Source organism: Centruroides vittatus, unplaced genomic scaffold (assembly GCF_030686945.1).
Source record: "Centruroides vittatus isolate TY-2023 unplaced genomic scaffold, ASM3068694v2 contig_943, whole genome shotgun sequence".
In the NCBI taxonomy this organism is placed as follows: Eukaryota; Metazoa; Arthropoda; class Arachnida; order Scorpiones; family Buthidae; genus Centruroides; species Centruroides vittatus.
In genome coordinates, this window is record NW_027122626.1 from 664,482 (window position 1) to 677,923 (window position 13,442).

The 13,442-nt window shown below is 34.4% G+C and overlaps 1 protein-coding gene across 1 annotated transcript in view; it reads right to left on the reverse strand.

Annotated features, from left to right (window-relative positions):
- Positions 1-13,442, reverse strand: part of LOC136985018 (SMC5-SMC6 complex localization factor protein 1-like) — a 386,884-nt gene that overhangs the window by 59,480 nt on the left and 313,962 nt on the right. The window lies entirely within an intron of this gene.

The following is a 13,442-nucleotide window of genomic DNA, read 5'->3' on the forward strand; positions in this document are numbered from 1 at the left end:
ATGCGTGCCAAAGTGACACATTGGGAGAATCAACTGGCACGTAATGTGTCGAACGATTTCAGTTTATTACCCATATTTTTCAATAATCCTCTCGGTTTATCATCTGATCATCCTTTTTCAGTCAGCTTCTTTACATTTATTCCAATTAAAACATTTTCATTTCATTTTTTTAAATATCGTTATTCGAAGTTTAAGACATTGGCACGCATAAATATTTTTAAAAATAATTACTCTCACCATATGGCACACAGACTCATAAAGGTTCGCCATCCCTGGCCTATACTATTCATTACAGAAGCTGGGAATTATTTGATTTTTCTTATTAACAAAAATACTAATGTTAATTGTTAACTATAACACTCCATTTTTATAAATAGTTTCAAAAATGTTTTGAAAATTGCTGTATTCTTTGCCAATACAGTGGTGCCTCATATAACGTACTTAATCCGTTCCAGATGCACGTCCGTTAAGTGAAACGTCCGTTATACGAAACGCATTTCCCATAGAAATACATGTTAAAACATCTAATTCGTTCCGCAGCATAAAATAACCGTACTGTACCATTAAAAAATGAACATGGGGTGCGTTCTTTTATTCCTCCGCGTAACTCTTCGCGAGCGACATCCGTTTAAAAATTCCTGCGGAACGCGTTCCTAAATTCCGGTGGGAGTGCGCGCCGTCGAACGGCAAAAACGGCCGCTTGTAGCAGTAGTTTATTGTGGAAAGCAACATGGCGTCCTCCATGGCTCAGATAGTTTCGTTTCCGGGTCCATTATGTGGTTTTATGAATGAAAATTTAGAAATTGTGAAAGCGCAAGTTAGTGCAACGTGGTAATGTGTCTTTACGAATTTTTTTCGAATGGTAGCCCGCATTCTAATTTTTTTCGTGGCTATTTTGAATGCGCTTTCAACAAATAATCCATTTTATGGTTAAATTTTACAATTAGGGTCCTTCTTTTTGCCTTTAAAAGCTCATATTTTAGAATTATAGATTCCTCCATCACGATAATATCGATAGTGCGGGCGCCACCATCTTTCTTTCTTTCACCGTCGTTCCTAAATGCCTACAAACAGCAGAGCATTCCCGTAGTAGCGGAGACGCAGAGCGACCGCTATTAAAGAACGCACCCATGGAGCAGTCATCAATTATGCCGGAAAGTCCGTTGTTCGCAGCCAGTCCGTTGCTCGAGTCACGTAACGGCCAAACAGAAAGTCCGTTGTTCGCAGCGTCCGTTATTCGAGGCGTACGTTATACGAGGCACCACTGTATCTTATTATTTGTAGTATGTTTAGTGTAAGGGTAACATCAAGTTCCTTCGATTTCATTATAAAGGATACACTTTGTAAACAGATTTAAACTGATAATAAAATTAAGAGAAGGCGAAAAACAAGAGTCATTAGTTTCTACGTTTTTAAAACTACAACCTGGAAAGGTGTTGGACGTATTCCTTCGAGTCGAAGAATCACCTCCAATTCCCATCCAACTTCATCGTGTTTCCCAATTTTAGTTCGTATATTGTCCTGTTGGATAATATAAATTGGGACTCTGAATACTATCAATAAAAATGTAAGGGTTTCTTTTTTGATTATTTGATGTACAGTATTTCATTAAAGAAGAAAAAAATTAAAATTGATTGAATCTTTACATAGTTTGGTCCCTAACGAGTAATACTTGAAAGTGAAAGAATTTAATTGCAATACAGTAGAGCGTCGTTAACCGAAATCGACTTCAAAGAATATTAATTTTAGACATTACGAAGGTTTTACGTAATAACGATTGTTGGCAAACTTCTGTAGGGCCTCTACCTAGTTATCTTCTTATCAACACTAGTGTCAGGTTTTATTTATTACAGTAGAAATAGAAAATGATGATTAATGACTCAATGGCTTCTAATGCATCAAATGCTTCACTAAGCCTATGCACAGTGAAACATTTGATGCATTAGAATCAGCGTTGACATGATTTTTTAACTCCTGACGATCAAGTTAGCATGGATTCAGCAGAGTTAAAAAGAAAAAATGTGTAAAATAAAGGAAAATGAGTGATTTCTTTAAAAAAAAAACAATTATAATAAATTATTTTTACGTGAGTATTGTTCTTTTTAATATTAATTTTACTATTATAAATTTTGTATTTAGAATTCAGTTTCATCAGTATGTTGTAGATTGTAATGAAAGAATGCTGTTTATTTTCAGTAAATTAGACAATTCTTTTGTCATTTCTTACCATTCGTATTTATTAAATTTCTATGTCTTAGCCTTTTTTACTATTGTACTAGAATTAAAATGAATATTTATGGTTTATTGAGGTATTTTTTAAATGTTTTTTAAATATTTTTTAAAAGCTATTTTACAAAGATAAGACTTTGTAAAATAGGGCTGGCGGAAATACAGTATTAAAACGTAAAAATTCGTGGAGAATAGTTTGTTTCTGGTGATTGGACATGGCGAGTAAAGAAGATATTTTTATTAGCTGTTTACGTGTTTTTACGTTTTAATAAACATTCATTTATTCATCTCTTCAACTATAATACAGTATCATCACTCAATTGGCGACAGCTGTGTCGTAATTCACATTGTATTTGTTATAATTGTTTAATACTTAATTTTTATTTACAGTATGTACTGTACATTATACAGTACATCCCCAATATCGCAATGGACAATTGTCGTGGTGTGATAATAGTTATACATTGTAAGATTATAGGTTATAACATTTACTTTACACAAATTAGTATTTATGAGGATCTCATTTAAAGAGTATATTTACAAACTTGCTGGTAACAATTTTAACTAAATACAGTATTATTATTGTAAAGGACAAAGTATTACAATTAGTTGTTTGCATCGATTTGTTCTTTACATGAACAAATAGATATTTACAAATTTGCGAACTTGTAGAGAGATAAGCGTTATACCACAGTGTGTAAATCGAATACCAGAGTTGGCTGGTTGTTGAAAGAGTTACAGAACCGTTAAGGGCTTCAGGTAGTCCTACTACTGAACTACCTGAAGTCCTCACTGTACTACCAGGTCGGTAAGTTGTAGGTACATACTCTTGTTATTAACAAGGGAGTTTTTGCTGCAGGGCCAAAAGCCTCCCTCTCCAGAGTGATAGCTTCCATGCTTTGTTGTTACTTCTGGAGCATGGAGCAGCAGAAGAGGTAGTACTCACTCCCACAGATGGTGTATAGGTCACAATTACGGTACCCAAACCTTTTACAAGTAACAGTTGAAACGGCTGTGGCCCGTCAGAAACTGTATGAGGTTATGGTAGGGATATAATTTGGCATGCTCCCAACCAGTTGTCTAATACTATAATTTTCAGGTTAATTGCACTCTGGTTTTCAATCCTTAATCCTAGCAACGTCTATAAGTTATATAAGGGTCGGCAACGCGGTGTCCGTAGCACATTTCAGATGTGCCCTCTAGAAGCGTAGTCACGCAAGCGCAAATATATATATACTTGTAATTTTATTTAATTTGATTTTGTGTTATTTTATGTATGTACTTTTAATTTTCATTTTTTAGTTATTACATGCATGTATAATCATTATTTTGTATATACATATTTCAAAACATGATTGTTTTGTTTATTACAATGTTTTGATTTTTCAAAAATTAAACTATGTGCTCTCGATGGTTTTTAAAATTTTTATGACGACTTTAGTAACAAAAAGGTTGCCGACCCCCGAGTTATATTATTTTCACAGAACGTAAGGTCCGTGAAAAACATGATATCATGTCCACTATTATTAATGATCAAAATATGATTTATGTATTATTTTAACTGAGATTTGGATTACCTTTCGTAATATTGATATTTTTAATTTACTACATAATAGAGGTTATTGTACAACGTTGATTCCCAGAATTAATCGGCGCGCCGATTAATCCTGGAATCGACATTGTAGAAAAACCTCTGTTACGCCGCCGCGTGGCGGTAGAATTTTGATGATATACTCTGAATCTTTATTTGTTCGAATCTTTATTATTTGAATATTATCTGGCCCAAGTACGTTGTAACTTTATCAAAGTATGCCCTCCATGACATATATGAGTATATGACATAGTGCATACTTCGAGTATCGAAGTATGCACTATGTCATATACTCGAGGATCGCATATATTGACATTCTAGGGACGCTTTCTAGAAAGTCTGATATCGTCTCTCGAAACGTTTTGCTTTTCATGATGAATACGAAAAGTTTAATTAGTGAAGTTTCTACTTGTACTTTTTTGTAGAATCAAAAAGGATTGACAGCATCTTACAGAGCTTTGTTTGTTGTAGTAACTATTAACTGTCTGGTCAGTTGCATAGGATGTGATAAGCATTTGCCCAAATGGGAAGCCATATGGGCAAATGCTTGAACTGTCCCGCGCAAATTTGATTTCAGTTTTGAGAACACAGTACTCCAAATCCGCCGAAAACTTCTCAACTATATTACTATCCTAAAAAAATTCTCCCAAACACTACCAGTATTGCTTGAGGAATCTAGAATAGTGGTTCCCAAAGTAGGCGCTACCACCCCCTATGAGCGGTGGGTAAATTAGAGGGGCGAAAAAATACAAGTTGAATACAAGTTGGCGAGCAAGAAGTGCTGGAGATAGGCTACTGATGGAACGATGACCATAGGTGAGATAAATCTGATTACACCCTTAAAAAATTACACCAAGAAGCTAGATGTTCGTACTGGGCCAAAAATCGTTTTATTAATCAATCACGAAAGATCGCGTGGTTATTTTAAAAATAGAAAAATTATTTTTCTTTTTGTTTTCTTTTATTGTTGTACTTTAGTTTAACGGTCGGCAACCGGTGGTCCGCGGACCATTGATGGTCCGCGAGAAAATTTGGACATTGTTCAACTGAAGGTTACGCGAAGTATTACGAAAGAAATGCAAAAATACTTAGTTGCTTCTTTTCACTCTTTGGGGGTTTTATTTGAATCTGAAACCAAATACAAAGTGACTGTTATCGATAAATAATGAACAATAAACAATATTGTGAGTGCGATTGTCGTCCTTGGTGGAAAAGCGCTAAGAATCCATAAAACTTATTTCAAACATGCAGCAATGAACTTTAGGCTTGCGTTAATTTGTTATAATTAAACACGCGAGTTTCATATTAATATAGTAAAATTAAACCAGCGTTTCTCAAAGTGGGCGATAACGCCCCCTTGTGGGTACTGGAGGCTTTCAGGGGGGCAGTAGAAGGCTCAAAGGAAATTAGGGGGCATTAAGGAAATCTAGAGAGGCGATGGCAGACAAATTCTATCTATAAAAATCTAACTATAATATATATAAAATGCTGACAATCTATATATTTTTTTAATTTTTATTGAAGATCACAACATGAATATTTCTAACACGTTGACTTATATTATAGCATGAATGAACTTATTATAGTAACATTATTGCATAAATATGCTAAAATGAAAGTCCAAGAATGGCTACCAAGAATTTTGGCTGCAGAAACAAATCTCTCAACTGTACCCTGAGTTATGGTCAGTTGTTCAACGATTTCTGATAGCATTCCCATCGTCGTATTTGTGTGAACGTGGATTTAGTGTTGTAGCAACGTTGCTAACTAAAAACAGAAATCGGCTGCAAGTTACTGAACGCGGCGACTTACGGCTGATTTTAAGTGAATTCGATCCTGATATTAACAAACTGGTCGAAATACATCAGATTCATCCTTCACATTAGATAAGTTTTAAATTCAAAGCCTTCTTTTAATGTTAATAAAAATACTTCTAAATATGATTAAGTATGGGTTTTATTTTCTCTTATTGAAACATTCTTTGATCTCAGAAATAGGATATAGATCACACCCTATCTATCCTATTCATATAATAATGCATGTTTAAACATTATATTTGCAACTGTTTTTAAGATACGAACAGATGGTAATGTAAAAAGGCAAGTTAAAAAATATGGGGGCACTAGGAATTTTTTTAATCTCAAAGTGGGCGGTGGTCGAAATAAGTTTGAGAACCAGTGAAATAAACTTTTATGATCATTATTATACTACAGACTTTGTATCGTTTAAAAAAAATGACGATAGTGGTCTGCGGAATTCAAAATTGTGAGTTTATTGGTCCGTGAGGTCAGAAAGGTTGCCGACCGCTGCTTTAGTTGACTTGCAAGTATAATTTTCATTGTATGAACTTAGTTATAATTTGCACTGTTTTCTTTTACTCTAATCCTTGAGTTATCACTTCATGCATTGTATGAGAAAATTTTCCTTATAATTTCATTTTGTTTATTTATCATAAATTTTTTAATTGTCTTTAATTATTAAATTATCAGCAGAAGATAAGCCGACAAGTTTTTCTCCTACATTGTTCATATTTTACGCGTTCACAGAATACAGGAGGTTCGAGAAATATCTACATTATTTTAAAATTTCTTAAAATAAAAAAAAACGAAGCGATCTATCGAAATGTGGCTTGCAGTAAAAGAAAAATTAACTCAAAAAAGTTTTAGGTGCTAAATAGTTTCTTCTTCAAGGATAACACGCTTACTGGAGATGTCTATTACGATCTTCTGGAGTGCTACGTCATACCGCTTAGTGGAACGCCTATAACCACTGTACCGTTTCAAGAGGACAGTGCATCCCTCACTGAAAGGTTTTAGTACATAGTTTGTTGATACGGTATTTCCTGGATGATCTAGGGTGCTGATCGTGGGGACTAGCCCTCTATCTCGCCCGACATAATCTCACTGGATTTATTTCTGTGAAGTTATGTAAAAGACATCGTGTACCATATCCGTTCATAATGTCGCTGTTCTGAAAGAAAGAATAAATCTCTTGTTTTCGCTAAACAGGAAAGGCGTCACAATTTTTAATCTCTTGTTTTATAAGCTTTAAACATTAGGAATAATTATAGTAATAATAATGCTGATGATGCTGTCAAATAATAATGTTACACATAAAAAAAAAAACTAAACTAAAATCCTAAAGGATTGAACCTACATCGTCTAGCTCCAATGCCTTCGGTCTGTCATGTGGAACTTCCAAAGACTTATAAGCTAAACACCCAATTTTCAGAGTCCCGTTTTTCAGAAACGCTTGCGAAGTAAGTCCTATTATTTGGACAACGGAGCTGTTTGTATTTATGGCAATGTACAGTACTCCCAAGTTTTGTTCGAATTGGAGACCCGAACGTCTGGCTCTCTCCTTGTGAATCTAACATTTTTTGTACTTTTATACAATACTAGCAGACCCGGCCACGCGTTGTTGTGGCTCAAAATGTATCTATTATAAATGTATAAAACTTCCTCCGCGGGGGGAATTTCGAAAAAATCCCTTCTTAGTGTACATTCTCTTCACTACTCTATTAAAACGCAATCAAAAACGCAAAAAACCGCATCTAAAATATAGTATAATAGAAGCCGAGTTCTTTACGGTAAGCCTTAATCCTATCCCTCTCCCTAGCGGAGGGGAAATTTCGACATCTAAATTACATAAAAACACGCGAGTATTCAAATGCAACGTTGTGTCAAAATTTCAAAGCAATCGGTGAAGAACTTTCGGAGATTTGAGATTAGGAACAAACGAACATTTACATTTTTATTTTATATAGATTTACAATTTAAGACACGTGCACTGCGTATCTTGCCGACCGCACGGTTACCTATTTCGTATACGTATGCGTCTTGCCCCTCGCCACCCGCTGATACCAAAAATATAACCCTTACCTAGATGATATCTTTTAATTTATATGAATGTTTAACGGAATAATATACAGCCTATATCCACCCTGAAGGTCCATTCTAAATATTGGTGAAAGAATTTTTGAAATCCGATGAGTAGTTTCGGAGATTACCTCCTACATCCAAACTTAGAAACTTTACCTCTTTATAATATTAGCATAGATACACATTCATTTAGTCGTTATTTAAAATATCATTTTAAAAAGTCAAATCTCATCCAAGAAATTAGTTATTAAATCATTGCGCGCGTTGCCTAGTAAAGTGGATTTAAAATACAGCTAAATAAGTAAGCCAACTAAACAAAACTGGCTATCTCATTCATTTGCTTATTTGCCTGTATTAAATCAGCGGACAATAAATAATTTTAAATGAAAATTAATAGGAGAATGCGTAGGAAAAGTAAACTATCACGTATTAACGGTCAACAACATGAACTTTTTGATGCTTGGCGCGCTTCCAGTGACGTTGGTCATGCGAAAATACTTTTTGGTAAAATAAAAGCAAACAATACGTGTTGTTTACTCTAAATATAGATACTTCTAGAATTAACAACGTATGGTATTAACACCTAGAACGGTGGGGCGTCGTGTTTTCTGTGGAGAAAAGATCAATATACATTTTATCTCTGGTTAAAAATTTTTTATACATCATTTGTATTCTCGTTACTTATGGTAGTCTATGGTACTTATATTTAAAAAATCATTATGTTTTAACAAAACATTTTTATCTTAAGTCTTTGATTTATCTTTTATGATGGCATGTTTTTAAGTAGACATTTGTGAATGAACACCATTGCACACTTAAAATTAATATATATTTATAATTATTTGTATAAATTAATTGCATTGTCTTAAAATCGCGTTTATATAAATTCATAATAGATATAATTTCATGCTGATGGCATGTAAATAATACATTCTAATTTGTTAACTACAGAATATTAGAGGATGAATCAGAAATCGATCATAATTTCCATATAAAAAGAAACTACATGTATCATAATTAGTGGTGGATTAACTACCATCCGAGCCCTAGTCTGAGGTTTAGTAAGGTTCTCCCTGAACTTTTTTTATTTTTTGCTTTCGAGCCCCCTCCATTTCAGGCCTTAGGTTGGCCTACTCAGTCCAACAGTAAATCCGCCACTGATCCTAATTACAGTATTAATCCAGAATACTGTCGTAGATTCTTATAGATGGAAGATCTGAGTACACAAACAACCAAACACCTTAAGTTGCTGAGAAAATTTAATAACTAACAAACGTTTTCAGCCAAATCTGTTGGCCATCATCAGGTTAAACAAATTCGAATGCAAACACAAAATGGAACAAAAAATTTAAATACAAATAAATAAAATAACGGATAAAATATACATATAAGAAAGTAAAAATTAAATATAAATAACAAAAATATATAAAAAATATGTATAGGTATATAAATAATAAACTACACGAAACTCTAATAAATGCAAGAAGTGCATTTATCAATAAATTATACGAAATTCTGACAAATACAAGATATGCAGTGATAACAAAATCAAGGCATTAAATTAAGAGCTATCAAACCTCTTAATTAAATATTTCCATGCCGAAGGCAACCCTTCAGCATCCCTGGCATTAATGCAGGCATTATGTAATCTGCTCTTAAATATTTCAATTTTTTCGGCGCAAAACGCTAAAGTCGGTGAGTGTACAGGTTTAATGATGTCTGCTTCACCCCACTTGACTACCGAGCCTTCAACCTGTGCCATCTGAGATAGAATTGTGGCGTTAGATCTTTTGCTGATGTTGTATTTGTGCTCCCTCAATCTAATCCCTAAGCTTCTATTAGTAACTCCAATGTAGTTTTTATTAATGCCTAGTTCTTGGTTTTCATAAGGAATTTTGTACACTCCAGCCATTCTTTCTTTATCAATACGGTCTTTGTCGTTCCTTAATAATTTGTACAAGTTGGGAGCCCTCTTGAAAATTAACTTGGTATTTTTGCGGGCTGAGATTTCCTTCATGATAGCTTCTTTCTTTCTGTCATACGTGAACTTTGTGAATTTGCGGAAATCCCCTCCTTGAGCTTTTGTTTTGTTATTCTTGTAGTTTTTGATTAGTGTGGTTATCATATCCGCCCTGTACCCTAGAGTTCTAGCGATATGCGATATCCTGTAGATTTCTTTTTGTCTATCAACCACACTACTGCAGTAGAGAAAAGCCCTGCGAACAAGGGCACGGAAAGCAGCCATTTTGTATTGGTAAGGATCATTCGAACGCGATGGAATGTACAAAGGGCTATGCGTTGGTTTTACGTACACTTTAGTAATCAAATGTCCTTCCTTGAATTCGATGTCAATGTCTAAAAAATGTATCCGTGAGGAACACGTCTGTTCAATCTTTAGCATGAGGCCGTCATCGTTGTTGTTGATTCTATTAATAAATTCCTCGATTTTCCGGTCATTCTTCCATATTACAAGGACATCGTCCACGTATCTTTTAAAATACATAATGTCATTCATGAAGCCACAAATAACACTCTTTTCTAACCTTCTCAATACAAGTTCACACAACAATCCTGTAGGCTTCATGAATGACATTATGTATTTTAAAAGATACGTGGACGATGTCCTTGTAATATGGAAAAATGACCGAAAATCGAGGAATTTATTAATAGAATCAACAACAACGATGACGGCCTCATGCTAAAGATTGAACAGACGTGTTCCTCACGGATACATTTTTTAGACATTGACATCGAATTCAAGGAAGGACATTTGATTACTAAAGTGTACGTAAAACCAACGCATAGCCCTTTGTACATTCCATCGCGTTCGAATGATCCTTACCAATACAAAATGGCTGCTTTCCGTGCCCTTGTTCGCAGGGCTTTTCTCTACTGCAGTAGTGTGGTTGATAGACAAAAAGAAATCTACAGGATATCGCATATCGCTAGAACTCTAGGGTACAGGGCGGATATGATAACCACACTAATCAAAAACTACAAGAATAACAAAACAAAAGCTCAAGGAGGGGATTTCCGCAAATTCACAAAGTTCACGTATGACAGAAAGAAAGAAGCTATCATGAAGGAAATCTCAGCCCGCAAAAATACCAAGTTAATTTTCAAGAGGGCTCCCAACTTGTACAAATTATTAAGGAACGACAAAGACCGTATTGATAAAGAAAGAATGGCTGGAGTGTACAAAATTCCTTATGAAAACCAAGAACTAGGCATTAATAAAAACTACATTGGAGTTACTAATAGAAGCTTAGGGATTAGATTGAGGGAGCACAAATACAACATCAGCAAAAGATCTAACGCCACAATTCTATCTCAGATGGCACAGGTTGAAGGCTCGGTAGTCAAGTGGGGTGAAGCAGACATCATTAAACCTGTACACTCACCGACTTTAGCGTTTTGCGCCGAAAAAATTGAAATATTTAAGAGCAGATTACATAATGCCTGCATTAATGCCAGGGATGCTGAAGGGTTGCCTTCGGCATGGAAATATTTAATTAAGAGGTTTGATAGCTCTTAATTTAATGCCTTGATTTTGTTATCACTGCATATCTTGTATTTGTCAGAATTTCGTATAATTTATTGATAAATGCACTTCTTGCATTTATTAGAGTTTCGTGTAGTTTATTATTTAACCTATACATATTTTTTATATATTTTTGTTATTTATATTTAATTTTTACTTTCTTATATGTATATTTTATCCGTTATTTTATTTATTTGTATTTAAATTTTTTGTTCCATTTTGTGTTTGCATTCGAATTTGTTTAACCTGATGATGGCCAACAGATTTGGCTGAAAACGTTTGTTATTTATTAAATTTTTCTCAGCAACTTAAGGTGTTTGGTTGTTTGTGATTTAATTTTGCTGAGTGAGTTCACTTCAATGTTCGATCTGAGTACATTCTTCTGTAGAAAACTTAAAATAAAATTATAACCTACTGTATATGAATTAATCAGAAACAATCTTAATCTTAATGATACAATGCTTTTAAGAAATAATAATTTAAAGAAATTGAAAATGTCTATAAAAACAAAAGACATTGGAGAAGGTCGAATTACCGAAGGTCGGTAGATCGAGACAGTCATCCTACCACCGAGGTCGGCGGAGTTTAGAAGTTGGAACTTTATAAATAATTCCCTAAGGAGTGTTGGAAAATACTATTCTGTCTCACTCAGTAATATTACCTGATTTAAGCTCGATTAACGTGATTTAAATAATAATTAGAGTACGTCCTACGTGGAAGCGACCGCAAGCGGAAAGAATCTTTGTACTCACTTCCCGCTCGCAAGCGACCACTGTCCGGAGTGGACACGTGTTGTGTACAAAATGGCAGCGAGAAATTTGCCATGGAAAACAGTTTTCTATATTGCATTGCCGAAACTTCTTACAGGCAAAATCACACGATATTTATAAGAAATGTCGTCAGTTCGGTGAATTTCACCGTTGGTATAATAAAATAATTCAAACAAAAGCATCAGAAATACAAAAACATTTCGCCAAATAAAAATTTATAAAATTTAGACGACGGTCAAAAATTTTCTAGCAGTTTTTCTTTGGTAAAGATAAACTTGGCGCTTGGAGGCGAAATGTACAAACAATAATACGGATGAAATCTTGTGTGTACCGCTTCCAAGCGCTAAGTTTATATTTACCAAAGAAAAACTGCTAGAAAATTTTTGACCGTCGTCAAAAATTTGTGAAACAAATACATGTGAGATGCAATATGCATCTCACATGTTTTTGTTTCGATATCAATTGTATTTGTTTAGTAATTATATTATTACGTCAAGACATATAGGATCGATCGGCGGTCACGGAGCGCCGACCGATGCTTTCGATACGCCGTTTAGAAAAATCGTTGTAAAAAGTTTTAATTGGCATAAATTTGAGATTTTGTAATTCTAACATTTTGAATAAAATCCATTTGTTTTCATGCAATTTTATTCTCATAAGAATAAAATTAAACCGTAAAACTGAACTCTACGGGAAACCCCGTAAACTTTCACCTATCGACCCGAAAGTTTCGCCAGCACTTTACCAATAACGAGAAAGACCATAGTTTAAAATTTGAGCTATCTAGACTCAGTAGTTTTTTCTCTACGAGCGTCTGCAGTGTCGAATGAGTAAGAAATGCAACTTTTTGGGCGATTTTTACATTTTTCAATTGCTTATATTTTGGCAACCACTTTATAGAAAATTTTGAAATTTTGCACACTATCTAAGAAAACAATTATATTTCGAACGATATATTCGGAATTACTTCGGGTGTTTGGAGGGCGGAGAAATTATCCCCGAAAATCGAGAAATCTGATTCCTGTATACGAGTATATAGTCAGTCACTGACTTTTTTACTTGGCGGGGAGTCACTGCCGTGACTCTTGATAATATAATAAAAGAGGAGCCAGCTTTTCTTCTTTGGAAGCGAGAGCAGCAGAAGTAGCGATCAAACTTGTTTGGTAGCTGCTTCCCGCACGCGCGCGTAGGAGTGGCATCTGGTGGTCGCGACATGTTAAACGCGGTTACTCCGGACAGGGACACCGCTAATTGAGTGACGAAATAGGAGATGAATAACAGACAAAATACAAAGTTTTTTTTTTTAATAAAAACTACCATTCTTTTCTATTGACCCTGTAAATTTAAATAACGGTCTTTAAGAAACGAGTTAAAACGATTTTGTAATTAACAAACATATACATATTACATACTTTATTTATTTGTTTTTA